The sequence below is a fragment of the Ascaphus truei genome, chromosome 1 (genome assembly GCF_040206685.1).
Source record: "Ascaphus truei isolate aAscTru1 chromosome 1, aAscTru1.hap1, whole genome shotgun sequence".
In the NCBI taxonomy this organism is placed as follows: domain Eukaryota; kingdom Metazoa; phylum Chordata; class Amphibia; order Anura; family Ascaphidae; genus Ascaphus; species Ascaphus truei.
This window is the reverse complement of record NC_134483.1, coordinates 316,172,048-316,184,584: the sequence shown is the minus strand read 5'-3', so window position 1 is coordinate 316,184,584 and position 12,537 is coordinate 316,172,048. Positions and strand designations below refer to the sequence as shown.

The 12,537-nt window shown below is 43.3% G+C and overlaps 1 protein-coding gene across 1 annotated transcript in view; it reads left to right on the top strand.

Moving 5' to 3' along the window:
- The first annotated feature begins 720 nt into the window (after positions 1 to 720).
- WDFY3 (WD repeat and FYVE domain containing 3) overlaps positions 721 to 12,537 on the top strand; it is a 321,115-nt gene continuing 309,298 nt past the window's right edge. Inside the window, exon 1 of the mRNA XM_075604516.1 lies at positions 721 to 1,236. The gene's annotated coding sequence lies outside the window, so the exon portion shown is untranslated. The remainder of the gene's footprint in view (positions 1,237 to 12,537) is intronic.

Genomic DNA, 12,537 nt, shown 5'->3' with positions numbered 1-12,537 from the left:
CGGCTCGGATCGCCTCACCCCTCTATCTCCCGGGCCTAACATAAAACCTACAGCAACCATACTGTAGCCTACATTTGTTCCTCCAGTGCATTGCTTTATTAAACAGTACAGTTTATAACAGCAAAAACTCTTTTCTTAGGGCAAAATACAGCCCTCGAAACACTGATTTCAGGAGTATTTTTTTTTTTAAAGGTAAGGTTGGTCCCACTGAAGTATAAGGGGCAGTTGATGTAAGCAAGAGGGAGATATTGGTTATTGGTGGTGACTTGTGTGGGACATGTGGGTGACACCTTCCCAAAATGGGTGAATTGGAAGATGTGGTACAAACGCAGAACAGCAAAACCACGAATAAAGGACAGAATCATAATAATTAGATTGTAAGCTCCTCGGAGCAGGGACTCCTCTTCCTAAATGTTACTTTTAGTTTCTGAAGCACTTATTCCCATGATCTGTTATTTATATTTTATTTACATTATTGTTGCGTATTACTACTGTGAAACGCTATGTACATAAATGGCGCAATATAAATAAAGACATACAATAATAAAACATTTAAAAAAAATTGAGAGGTTACAAAACAAGAGATGGGGAGATAAAGAGAAACAAAGGACCCCAGGCAGAAGAAGAGGATACATCGAATAAAAGAGAGGAGACAGGCACTGCCAGCATCATACCAAGAGACAGAGAGGTGGGGGGAAGGGAGGAAAAGGGAAGATCTCGGAGTGAGTCAGGAAGAGGGAGGAGGGATGCAAGATTAAAGATGGCCACCAGCAGCTGCGGGAAAAAACAGCAACAACTCCTGACTTTCCGGGATGGTCCCAGTGGCCTGGGTGACCGGCATTGATGGGAGGAAGGAGATGAAGGGAAAAGCTGGCAGCAGTGTCACAGTTCAGCCTGGGGACAGACACACAGCAGCAACACCCATGTGCATACAGGGAGAGGAGACACACACACAGGATAGATCCGGCAGCCTCCTCCTGCTCATTCCTTGTCTCTGATCACCTTGACATCTGATCTGACTATTTGGTGATTGGATTTTTTTTGTTGTTTGTTTCTTTTTTCTATGCATGGGATTATTGCAGAAGGAATTTGCAGCAGCCCCTGCACTGCATTAAAGGAGGAAGGACCTCCCCAAAAAAATAAAACCCAGCAAGGTTTACCCATCGCCTGGCTGTGTATACTGTATGTTGTAGCCTCTGCTGGCTGGGTCTATGAATGTTGCTGTCCTGCGGCTAGGTGAGTGTTGGCGTTTCTCTCTCTGCTTAATGGGGTTTACAGAAAGCATCATTTAATGGTCATCGCCCTGAACAGATTGTGCTAGAAGTGACTCATCAGCAATAATGGGAATAATTGTGTGACTTTGAACCCCCTTTGCCTGCACAACATTACACAGCAACTCTTAGACAGGGCGAAAAACCATCCGTTTTAACCATTGCCCATTCATCTCCTGTGGCCTCTGCAGGGAGGAGTTGTATGCACAGAATTAATGCCCAGCATACTGTATCTGCAGTGGGCTCAAATACTTCCTTAATGTGTATGAGCCTCCAATAGGCAGATGATTAAAGAGACTGCCTGGTTCAACATAGCAGCACAGACTCTGTCCCTGTCTAAAGATTGAGTTACGCAACCAGGATTGAGACAGTCCCTGAACAAAAAGAGAACTTCACATTAAGGAGGATTTCAGCTTGTCTCTTTTGACCTGTAGTCTGATGACCCCTTATGTAGTTGTATGCAATGTGTAGCTGGATCTACAATTTACAGAATTATAAGATACAGGGTTGCGGTGGGATATGGGATATTTTGCATTATTGCTGCCATTAAATCCTTTAAAAACTCGCTGTGAGGTTTTGGGTTAACAGTAGGTAAATTAAAGCTTGCTACATCTGCATTAAGCATCATTGATTGTACGGTGGCTGTTTTGACCTGCACATGGACCCAAAGCTGCATGGGCAGGCCCAGTGGAGAACGCCTCTAAACCCTCCTTGTTTCAACATAAGGAAACAATGAGGCACTCCCATATGGCCCAGGCACCTCCCTCTTCCAGCTGCCCCCAACAGGCAGGAAGGGATGATGAATGACTGGTGCTTCCATTACTTAGAAAATGATGAAATTGTAATGGCTGAATTAATGGGGGCAAAAGATGCTGCAGTTGTTTGTCCCCTAACTGCGCAAACGTATCAAGGAGAACAAAAACCCCATAGAAATGGTCTTTGATACATCTGGAGCAATAGTTTTTCCCTCCAGTAGTGCACCACTTTTGCATTGATGCATTGTCATGGACTTTACCAATCTCATAGGAGACCACGGGTCTGTCTGCTGTTTCGTTACCGTTTAAAAAAAATAATAATGTTTATATACAATACACTTTTTTATTTTTTATTTTATAGATAAGTGCTTTGAGTCCCATTGGGAGAAAAGCGCTAACAAATACAATATGCGGTGCAAAGAATTTTATAGGCACGTTCCCTGCCCCAACAAACTTGCCATCTAATGTTGTGGTGCTTGAGACCTGGAGATAAAGGGACTTTCCCAAGGTCAGAAAGGAGCCGATGCTGTGATTTGAACCCCTTCTTCAGTCATGGCATTATTTCCAGTCGGGGCCTTCAGTCACTGAGCTACTTCTACAGCCTGCATTCAAGCAGCAGTTCCCACTGCCCCCTTATTTTCTTAACATGTGTAGGAATCAGTGGGGGGGGAGGGGGGTCTGTAGAGCTGAGCCGTATTAATTTCAGTGGCGGAGGCCCCTTTCTTTCAGAGATACTTCTCGGAGGTTTAAAATACTGGCGACATGCTGGTGTGGAGGTTTAAACCTCCATGTTGTTTCCCCTGGAGGGAACAGTATCTTCCCTAGTAAGTTGGGGACTCGGGAGCTGAAATTCATGTGGTTTTGCTTCGGAGACCACTGCTTCCTTTTCATGTTCAAAAAAAAAAAATAGTAGGGGGAACTTCCCCTTTAAATATATTTACCATTGCTTTGGATGGCATTCTCCAGTGTGCTATTAATCTGGTCTGTTGGCTTTCAAATGATAGAGAGTATCTCCTATTGCTTTCGAGTGGGACAGAAGAGAACATACAACAGGGTGAAAGGGAGAAGAGAATAGTGAATTGAATATATTTTATTGAGTCTGTGTATATTGGGGCAGAACTGGTTGCACACTGGTACACCAGATGTGTGGAAGAAATACATCCTTTTTGATTTCAATAAGAAGTTTTTCTTCTATATCAGAGCATTCTGGTGCCCCAGGATTGGCTCAGTTTCGCCTTGATTCATACTGTATATTCCGTCGTGTTCTATTGCAATGTTCTTAATGCTGTAAAAAGGGTATTCTTTGATATTGTGTGTAGAGCGTTTCCTCTTTGTTTTTTGCTGTAGGAATATGCTAGAATTGCTTTGCAGTGCTTTACAGTAATCACTGTCCTCTCCAGGAATTTGCTGGTGTATTGATCATTGAGGATTTTATAAGCATGGCAAATACCTAGCGAAGCAGCACCAGCTAGAGATGAGATCTAGCCGCGGTGAAACCCTTACAGGGGTTTGTTTGTATTAATCTGATGTGAGTGTTTTTTTGTTTTATGAATTTTCAGTAAATGTTATTTGTTATTTTTTGTCTTTGTGAAAGACGCCTTTATCTAAATAAGTAGACTTAATTTAACGCTTTGAGTTGTTGTAAGACGGCCTTCCGCCACTCAACTACGCGATTGCTTGGTGTGGTGATCACATGTTCATGGGCCGTCTTACAACAACTCAAAGTGTTACAACTTGCGACACCCATGATGTCAACTTCCACTTCTGTTGCCATTACTCTCCCTATAAAAGGGACATTTCTAGTATGCTGTATATCATATGGCCCCTAGAGCGTTGACCTTTTGACATTCAAGGTATGTGTTGGTCGCAATCACAGGGTGAAACGCAAGCATATGAGCAAAATCAATGTTTTGTAGAATTTGACTTTTTCCACAGTTGGTGTCGCAAGTTGTAATTAAGCTCTAATTATGCTGATTTTTATATTCCTTGTTACTTTTTATAATTATCCCTAATGAAATTACGGTAGGTATATTTTTCACCTAGATTTAACCAATTACACTTCATTAGTCCACTTTGGTCCCGTGTGGGGCTACATCTTTAATGTGGTTAGGCATTTTGCCCTGGCTGTCTGAACACCTTCCCCCTGACGCTGACTCACACCAGCAGCAGAAAAATCACATGCAAAACACTGTCTGGGATTTAAAGACACCATTTCTATGCTCTGCAAGACAGTCAGCTCTGATCTGTCAAGATTCAAACTAGTTAAAGAACATTCACTCTTGATTCAACAATAATTATGTATTCACATGTTTTTACTATACGTGCTTTCTATACCTTTTTTAGTTTAAAAAAAAATTGGTCACTTATTTTGTGGAAAAAATAGGTACTATAATCTTTTTCAATGTATGCTTTCTTTAAATTCTATGTAAATCAGTGTTTTTATACTGGTATACCATTGCAAATCACATTGTTTGCACGCTCCCTGGGGTGGATTGGCTGTAATATAACTTGGCGTTCGTTGGGGATATCAGAGTTTCTGGTCTTGTGTAGCATCCTAAGGGCAGCTTTGCTAACCTCTTGATTGGGATAGTCTCAGAGTAGCTGGTCAAATGGCTTTTAAACAACGTAACACAGAAAGATGGTCACCCTTGAAGTAAAGGAACACATTTTGTTTTTCTATGGGTCCAATTTGTGTGTGATACGTTGTTTAAAGACCATTTGACCAGCTACATTATATGATGCTGCCTCAATCAAGAGGTTAGCAAACCTGCCTTCAGGATTCTAACCAGATGCTCAGGATATCCCTGTAGAACTCACATTTAGTACGTGTACAGCCAACCCATCCCAGGGGTAAATAATGTGCTTTGCAATGGAATACCAGTGTAAAATGTCTGATATACATATAATGTAAATTCAGGAGTAGTGAAAAATAGATGTATTGTATGGTGTCCTGAGAACAAGTTTGCTATCCCTATAAAATAATGTAGGAATCAATCCCCCCCCCCCCCCCCCCCAAATGGAAAAGTCTAAAGTTTAAAAATACATGTCGGAACCTGTTAAGTAAACATTCCACTGTCCTTAGTTCACTTTCTCTGCAGGACGGATTACTCCTTTAAACTCCACTAGCACTGCTAGGAAATTGATTGCCTCTTATATTCCATGCAATATTTATTTTTTTAAACTGTAGTATTAGATGATACTTATTACATTTAAAAAAAATGTTTTGTTCGACTCTTAATGATATTTTTATTGAGTTTTAATATACTGATCATCCTTTGATTTCTATAGCAGGTTAGAGCCCATGTTCCCAGCAGTGCAAGATCTTTACAACACTTCCCTGTGTTGTGATTTGTTTGCCAATATTCCCAGCAGTTTGAGTTGCAAACTGTAACAATAGATAATGTTACCTTGGTAATATAAGAATACATTGTAGCTGCTGAGTTACTAAGTTACACTGACTGAAGGATTGATTGAAACTGGCAGCCATTTAGTGAACCCTGGAAAACCAAATCTTTGGAGAACGAATTGATCAGCAGCTTAAGTAATTGGTTGTCAAAGGCTGCATATATATAAAAAAAAAAAAAAAAGTATCTATATATCTCTCACACACACATTTTAAGTTATGGTCGGTGAAAAAGGCAACCAAAAACCTCCACAGTATAGCATATAGCCAATAAAGAATATCACTTGTGAGCACATTCACATGTCTTAGGCCTCGGACATGGTCAGCGCTTATGCGCTGACCCGTGCTGAGGCTCACTTACGCTCGGCACTGAGCCCCGCAGCCGCAATGAGAGCGGCTTTAGAAGGGTGCTTACGTAAGCGTGCGGAAGCGTAACTCATAGCAAAATTTTACATTTTCGCGTTTGCCGGAGCGCAGGGCCGATCACGTGAGCGGTTCGCCCAATGAGGGCGAACCAGCTCCGTGACGTCACTGGCCCGCCCCCCCGACATGCCCCCAGACGGCGCGCGGTCTAAGGCCAGGGAAAGCACCCGCTTTCCCTCAGCCTCCGCGCGCCTCAGCACGCAATCACTAACCATGGACGCAGCCTTAGGCCCAGGACATAGTGCACTCAGCGTCGCTGAGCCGCGCTGAACAGATGCACAAAGCCCCTGCATCTGTTATCAGCGCGGCTATAGTTTCCCCCTCCGCATGCTTGCTGATGCGTGCGGAGGCTGAGAAACTTCCCCGAGACAGGCAAGTTTGAAATTTGTCGCTCGGGGAAGCGGAGGAGCAGTCACGTGACCGCTCCCATCCAATCGGTCTGCAGCCGGTCCGGCATTGTAAGAGTGTGTGTGTGTGTGTGTGTGTGTGTATATATATTTATCAAAGTTGCACAATGTTAATAAATTATTTATTCTCACATGTCGTTTTTTTTTTATTTTTAAAATATTATATAATACACACACACACACACACACACACGTTCCTCAGTGACACACACACACACACGTTCCCCAGGGACACACACACACACAAGTTCCCCAGTGACACACACACACACACAGGTTCCCCAGTGACACACACACACACACACACACAGGTTCCCCAGTGACACACAAACACACACAGGTTCCCCAGTGACACACAAACACACACAGGTTCTCCAGTGACACACAAACACACACTGATAGCTACCAAGTGACACACACACAGATATACCCGCCTCCCAAGCGCGCTTGCTGTCTCCTCTGCCAGGACAGCAAAAAGCTCCTGGTAGAGCGAGCGGCAGCAAGCAAGAGCGAGCAGCAGCACCTATGTACCAGGCCTTAGGCTGAGTCCATGGTCAGCGCTGACGCTTGTCGGTGAGCCCCTGCAGCCGCAATGAGCGGCTTTAGCAGGTGCTCGCGCAGGCGTGCGGAGGCGTAGGTCTTAAATTTTTTTTTCCGTTTCGATGCACACGGGAGCGCAGGGCCGGTCACGTGAGCGGTTCGCCCAATGAGGGCGAACCAGCTCCGTGATGTCACTGGTCCGCCCCCGGATGGCGCGCAAACTAAGGCCAGGGAAAGCACCCGGTTTCCCTCAGCGCACGGCTGCAGTTACCATGGACTCAGCCTTAGACAGCAACATATATATTATTATTTTTTTATTTATTTTTCTGTGTTCGCTTAATTGCCTCTTTAATATCCCTCTCAAATCTCCTACTGCTCCCTTGTGAGACTTTTTTGAATTTTTTTTTTTGAGGGGGACAATTATGGTACCTTTGCAATCCTTGTGCAGTGTGTTGCCAGCAGTGGCATAGCTGGGCTAAGACCTCTGTGGTACCTAAATAAATACATTTTGAAGATCTACTTTACTGGGCTTAGTAGTGATTGGCAGCCTCTATCTACCAATCACTACAAGGCCTGGAAATGTAGAACCCCCCCCCTACCCCCCTTAATTCCAGTGCGACAGGACCCCTTCCCTGCCCAGTGGTTGGGCTCCTACCTGGCCCAACTGCGCCATGGCTAGAAAAGGCCATATGTCTCTACCTTGACCTTAATGTTAAAATTCACAAATCCTATCATACACGCATACCCCGGTTTAAGGACACTCACTTTAAGTACACATGCGAGTAAGGACATATCGCCCAATAGGCAAACGGCAGCTCACGCATGCGCCTGTCAGCACGTCCTGAACAGCAATACCGGCTCCCTACCTGTACTGAAGCTGTGCGCAAGCGGGGAGACTATAGAGCCTGTTACACATGCGTTATTTACATCAGTTATGCACGTATATAACGATTGCCGTACAGTACATGCATCGATAAGTGGGGAAAAAGGTTGTGCTTCACTTTAAGTACATTATCGCTTTACATGCATGCTCTGGACCCAATGTGTACGTTAATGCGGGGTATGCCAGTACACATTTCAGGAAAGTATTGAAGAAGGAATTACAAGTAACATATTTTCGTTGATGTATAATATTTTATCAAGCCCATTCTGTTTGTAGACTCTGTACCAGCCAACATCCAAATATCATTTTCTGGCTCTTTCATAGGAAAATGTATGAGACCCCTATTTGCCGTCTGTTGACCTTCATGGTGTTAAGAGAAAATGTAAAAACATATATATTTTTTTCCCCAGTAAATATTGATGACGTCTGCCTCATAATGATCAGATATGGCCAGTATCTTTACAAAAGACTTGTAGATGCATGAAACTCAATGACCGCAGAAGTGATTTTAAAGCAGCAGTCCAAGCTGCTGTTTTTATTTGACATTTCATTTGTCCCTTTTTAATATGTGCATCAATACAATCCACACAATAAGTAATTAGCTAAGTTGCCGATCGATCCGTTGTCCTGTGATCGATCGGTGAAGATGCAGCCTAACCCCGCCTTTCCCCATTATCTCCCAGCATCCAATGCTTCCACTTATAACCAGACACCAAATAAGTATCACAAACACTAGAGGTGTTGATATGTTTCCTTCTATAAATAAAATGTATGCAGATCTAGAAGGTGACAGGGTAAGGAAAAGCCTTTTTCTGGATTTTAAAGTGGATCATATCATTGTTCTGTGGTTCTGCCTAATTCCTCGGGCTGTCTCTACCCCAAGAGGATTTCCTTCTTTGCAATAGTCTGGGATTTTGCTTTTGTTTACGTAGATTCGTTGACACTGTGATTTTTGCACAGTGCCCACAGCTGGACGCTACTGAAATGAGCAGTTTGTGGCCGTCCCTTGGTTAGAGAGAGACATCTTGCACATGAATCCTACATTTGCACATGACCAAAGGTCAGCTGACACAATGAAAACATTTCTGCTTTGTTCTCAAGAATCCAAATGATCCCAGCAGATGCAAGGGCTGCTTTACAGCTGGGTTTATTGCAGCTCTCAAACATTCTATGTATCCTAAGAAGTTCCCAGGGGTCAGAGGGTAATTGCTAGTGAGCAAAATGATTGTCTGAGTTTAGCGAGCGGCCCTGTTACGGGTTGTTTTCAGCTAATATTTAATGACAATGTTGATCCTGACACGCATATAAAACATAAAACAGTATGAAATTAATATACTGATATTGTTTGACGTGGCAGATGCATCATGGTATTTAAGGAGGTGATGTAAAGATACTAAGTTTGTCCTGGATGGTCCTAATTTGCACAGGTATCTAGAACTGGTCAGACACCACTTCAAGCATCTCTGCCTTTTGGGAAAAAAATAAAATGAATGATTTCCCCCAAGACGGGAAGCGGAGCTTTTCCCACGTCAAAGCATGTTCATTTCAGCTCCGGGGAGCTCCCCGAAATATGTACCTCTAAAGGGGATATTGTGAAAAAAGTGATACAAGGCGCAAACAGCTCTAAATAAAAGAAAAAGTGGAAAATAATAATTTAAAGTGAAAGGTGATGAAAATGAATTGATTATCTAAACACCCAGCTCAAACCCTCTGGTGGGACCTGTTTCACGGGTTCCAAGGTTAAGCAATTTCTCAAACATCCAGGGGGAGCATGTAGGGAAAAGAGAACAAAATACACAAATATAAGTGCAGACGTTTCTAAAATCAAATGGATTGATAGACTGTGTCTTGGCTCATATAGTTGCTCCACTCACAGGACGTTGGAGTTTAAAAGGCAGCTGGCAAATAAGGGTTGCCACCCATGCAGATTGCTGTAATCAGGACCCCCCTTCGAATACTCCGTCAGCAGTAATAACATATAAAATGAGAGAGAAAGCTACATAGTGCGATCAAATTGATAAACTTTATGTAAAATATGGGTAAAAAATGCGCACTTACAATGTGCCAATTAAAAATAAGCGTGTATCACACAAAGGTGAATTGGAGGTTTCCCGAACTGCTCACCGCCTCCCTTGGGTGTTTGGCTGGCTTCCACTGCTCTGTGTCCCGAATCGGAGCTCCCCTCTTTGCGCCCGTCCGGATATGTGACGTCACGGCTGCAGGGTTGGTTTGCTACGGGTCGCCTCCAAGTCCAAAATTGGTCCACTCAACGCGTTTCGCCCAGCTAGCAAGAACTGTTGTCGGCTTCGTCAGGAGTATGTGTAATTGTATACAGGTAGCTCTTATATACCCAATGACCATGCTAAATTAGCTGATCTTTCAATTAAACAATCTAATCAGCTCTGTATTTACCAACTCTGCCTGCATTGTAACATGGGCAGAGTGCGACCACAAACCACAATGCAGGGATACTGACCGTGTCCCCGGGAGTCTTTAAATCTCACTATAATCCTGCTTTTAAGGTGCAGAATCCCTAGTCCATTTTATGTTGTTTAAAAATATATATATCTCTAGAGATTAAAAGGAGGAGGGATTGGGGAGTGATCGACTAAACCAGACTAATTGTGTAGAAAAAGTGATAATAATAAATTCAATTGATAATGAACGTAGGTGCAACTGTGAACTGAAGTGAATCAGAAAAAGCGAGGGGTACAGTGACCTGTACTCCAAAGGGAATTCACTTGAATGCACACTACCTATATTAAAATGTAACCTTTAATATCAAATACTTAAAACATATATTACCAAAAGAAAATGTGATAACGTTTAAAAATAAATTAAATAAAGTAACTCGTGCAACCAGGCAGGCTCTAATGTTTAAATGCTCCAATGTATCATTAGAACTGGAGCGTGAGAGGCTGCTAAGGTGCACACAGCCGGAGTGAGCAACCAAGCCCAGCACTTCACTAGTTAGCCTAATGGAATAGTAAATATCGTAGTGGCCATTAATATCATTTGTTATATCTTGGTATTGGCAGTATGACCTCCTAGTCAAGTCTTAACCACTCCAGGAATCCTTGCCTAGCCACTACCCTAATTTTTATATATTGGCTAATCTAGTGAACGGCTGACAAGTACTGTATTAAAATAGAGATTACATTTTTTTTTGTATTTTGTATAACTCCTGTGATGTTACTGTTATCCAGATGCATCTGTTTGTGCATTCGGGACGTTTTAGTCGCATTTTCAATTTCCCCTCTCCATGCACGATATGTTGGTGTATGGTGGCTGTAGCTTGACTGGCTTGTCACCTCAATGGCCGACAGTCACGCCCCATCATGCTGCGTGAGCCCAAAGGCGCTCAATTTTGCCAGCGCCGGCGGGGACTGACAGGTCAGTCGTTGCTAGGGCTCTGCGTATACAGCAACGTGATTACTCCAAACGCATCTTTTGAGTGCAGAAAATGCCTAGGCACTCGGGATTTTACCAAGCCTGTAGTAATATAATTGTTTCTGTGCAGAACTTCCCATATTTGCACTGATATACTTAACATCTGCTCCTGGGATTTCACTTCAGAGTTGGTTATATGACGGTCTCTAAAATTAAAATGAATACAATCGCCCGGCCCAGCAGGTCGCAGCGCACGAGCGTCGGTGTGCCCGTTCCCTGCCTGGGAGAACCGCTCACGTGATGCGCCAGCAAGAGGCTCACGCTGGCCATACACATTGCTGCAATGTGTTTCATCGCGGCCAGCGTGAGTGCCCGCTCAGCGTCACCCTGGCTGCAGCCTTAGGCCGCTTCCATGCTGAGCGCAAATGCGTGGGCGTATTCTTGTGTGGCGCGATCAAACACATTGAGGTCTATGCTCACGTGCACATGAGCGTCGGCGCGGCTGTTTTTTCGCGAGACAAAGTTTATTGTCTTTGTCTCACGACGGCCGGGTCACAGGAGCGGTTCGTTCAATGATGGCAAACTAGCTCCGTGACGTGATCGGCCACGCCTCTGCGTCGCGAGGATCTGTAGTCCACAAATGGCTTGGCTGACAGGCGCGCGCGGGGCCATGTGCTCCGTTGCACGTGCCTGCACCATGGACTCGGCTTTAGGCGCTTCCTCCTGCTGCCTGTCTCCACTGGAGCTATTCAGCTATCAAGAACGCTGCCTCCATTTCATCCAGTACACATTGTCATCGTATTGAACATAGTGCTATTTACTTTGCTGTTAAGTTTGGATATTTACATTTTTACTTGATACGTTTTATAATATACTTCGGTGACACTTGTCTTTTTCCTCCAAATTTTGATCATTAAAATATAAAGCACTGTATGTCTTTATTTATATAGCGCCATTAATGTACATAGTGCTTCACAGTAGTAATACACGTGACAATCATACAAATAACAACAAATAATACATCATGGGAATAAGTGCATCATACATAAAAGTAACATTGTGGAAGAGGAGTCTCTGCTTCGAAGAGTTTACAATCTTATGTGGAATTAAAAGGCGCCATTTCATTATTATTTATTATTATTATTTAGCTATTTTGTCTCTTCAGATTATATATTCATCTTCTTAGTATCGTTCCTATTATTTATTATTATTCGTTGTTGTAGCGATTGCTTTATGCGGCACATATTTGCACTAATCTGCACGTTGTATATATTTTATCCTGGCAATGCATGGCCTTTCCTTTTGGAACGATTTACAATAACCCTCAGCATACTGTCCAGAGAGCTGAAATCCTAAACTCTCTGGGAGATGCAGCTCTGTCCTGTACCTGTGTGTGTTGGAATTAACCAGATCCAGCCAGTCTGACAAGCTTGCATTTTGAATGGGCAGACACTGCTGCATCAGG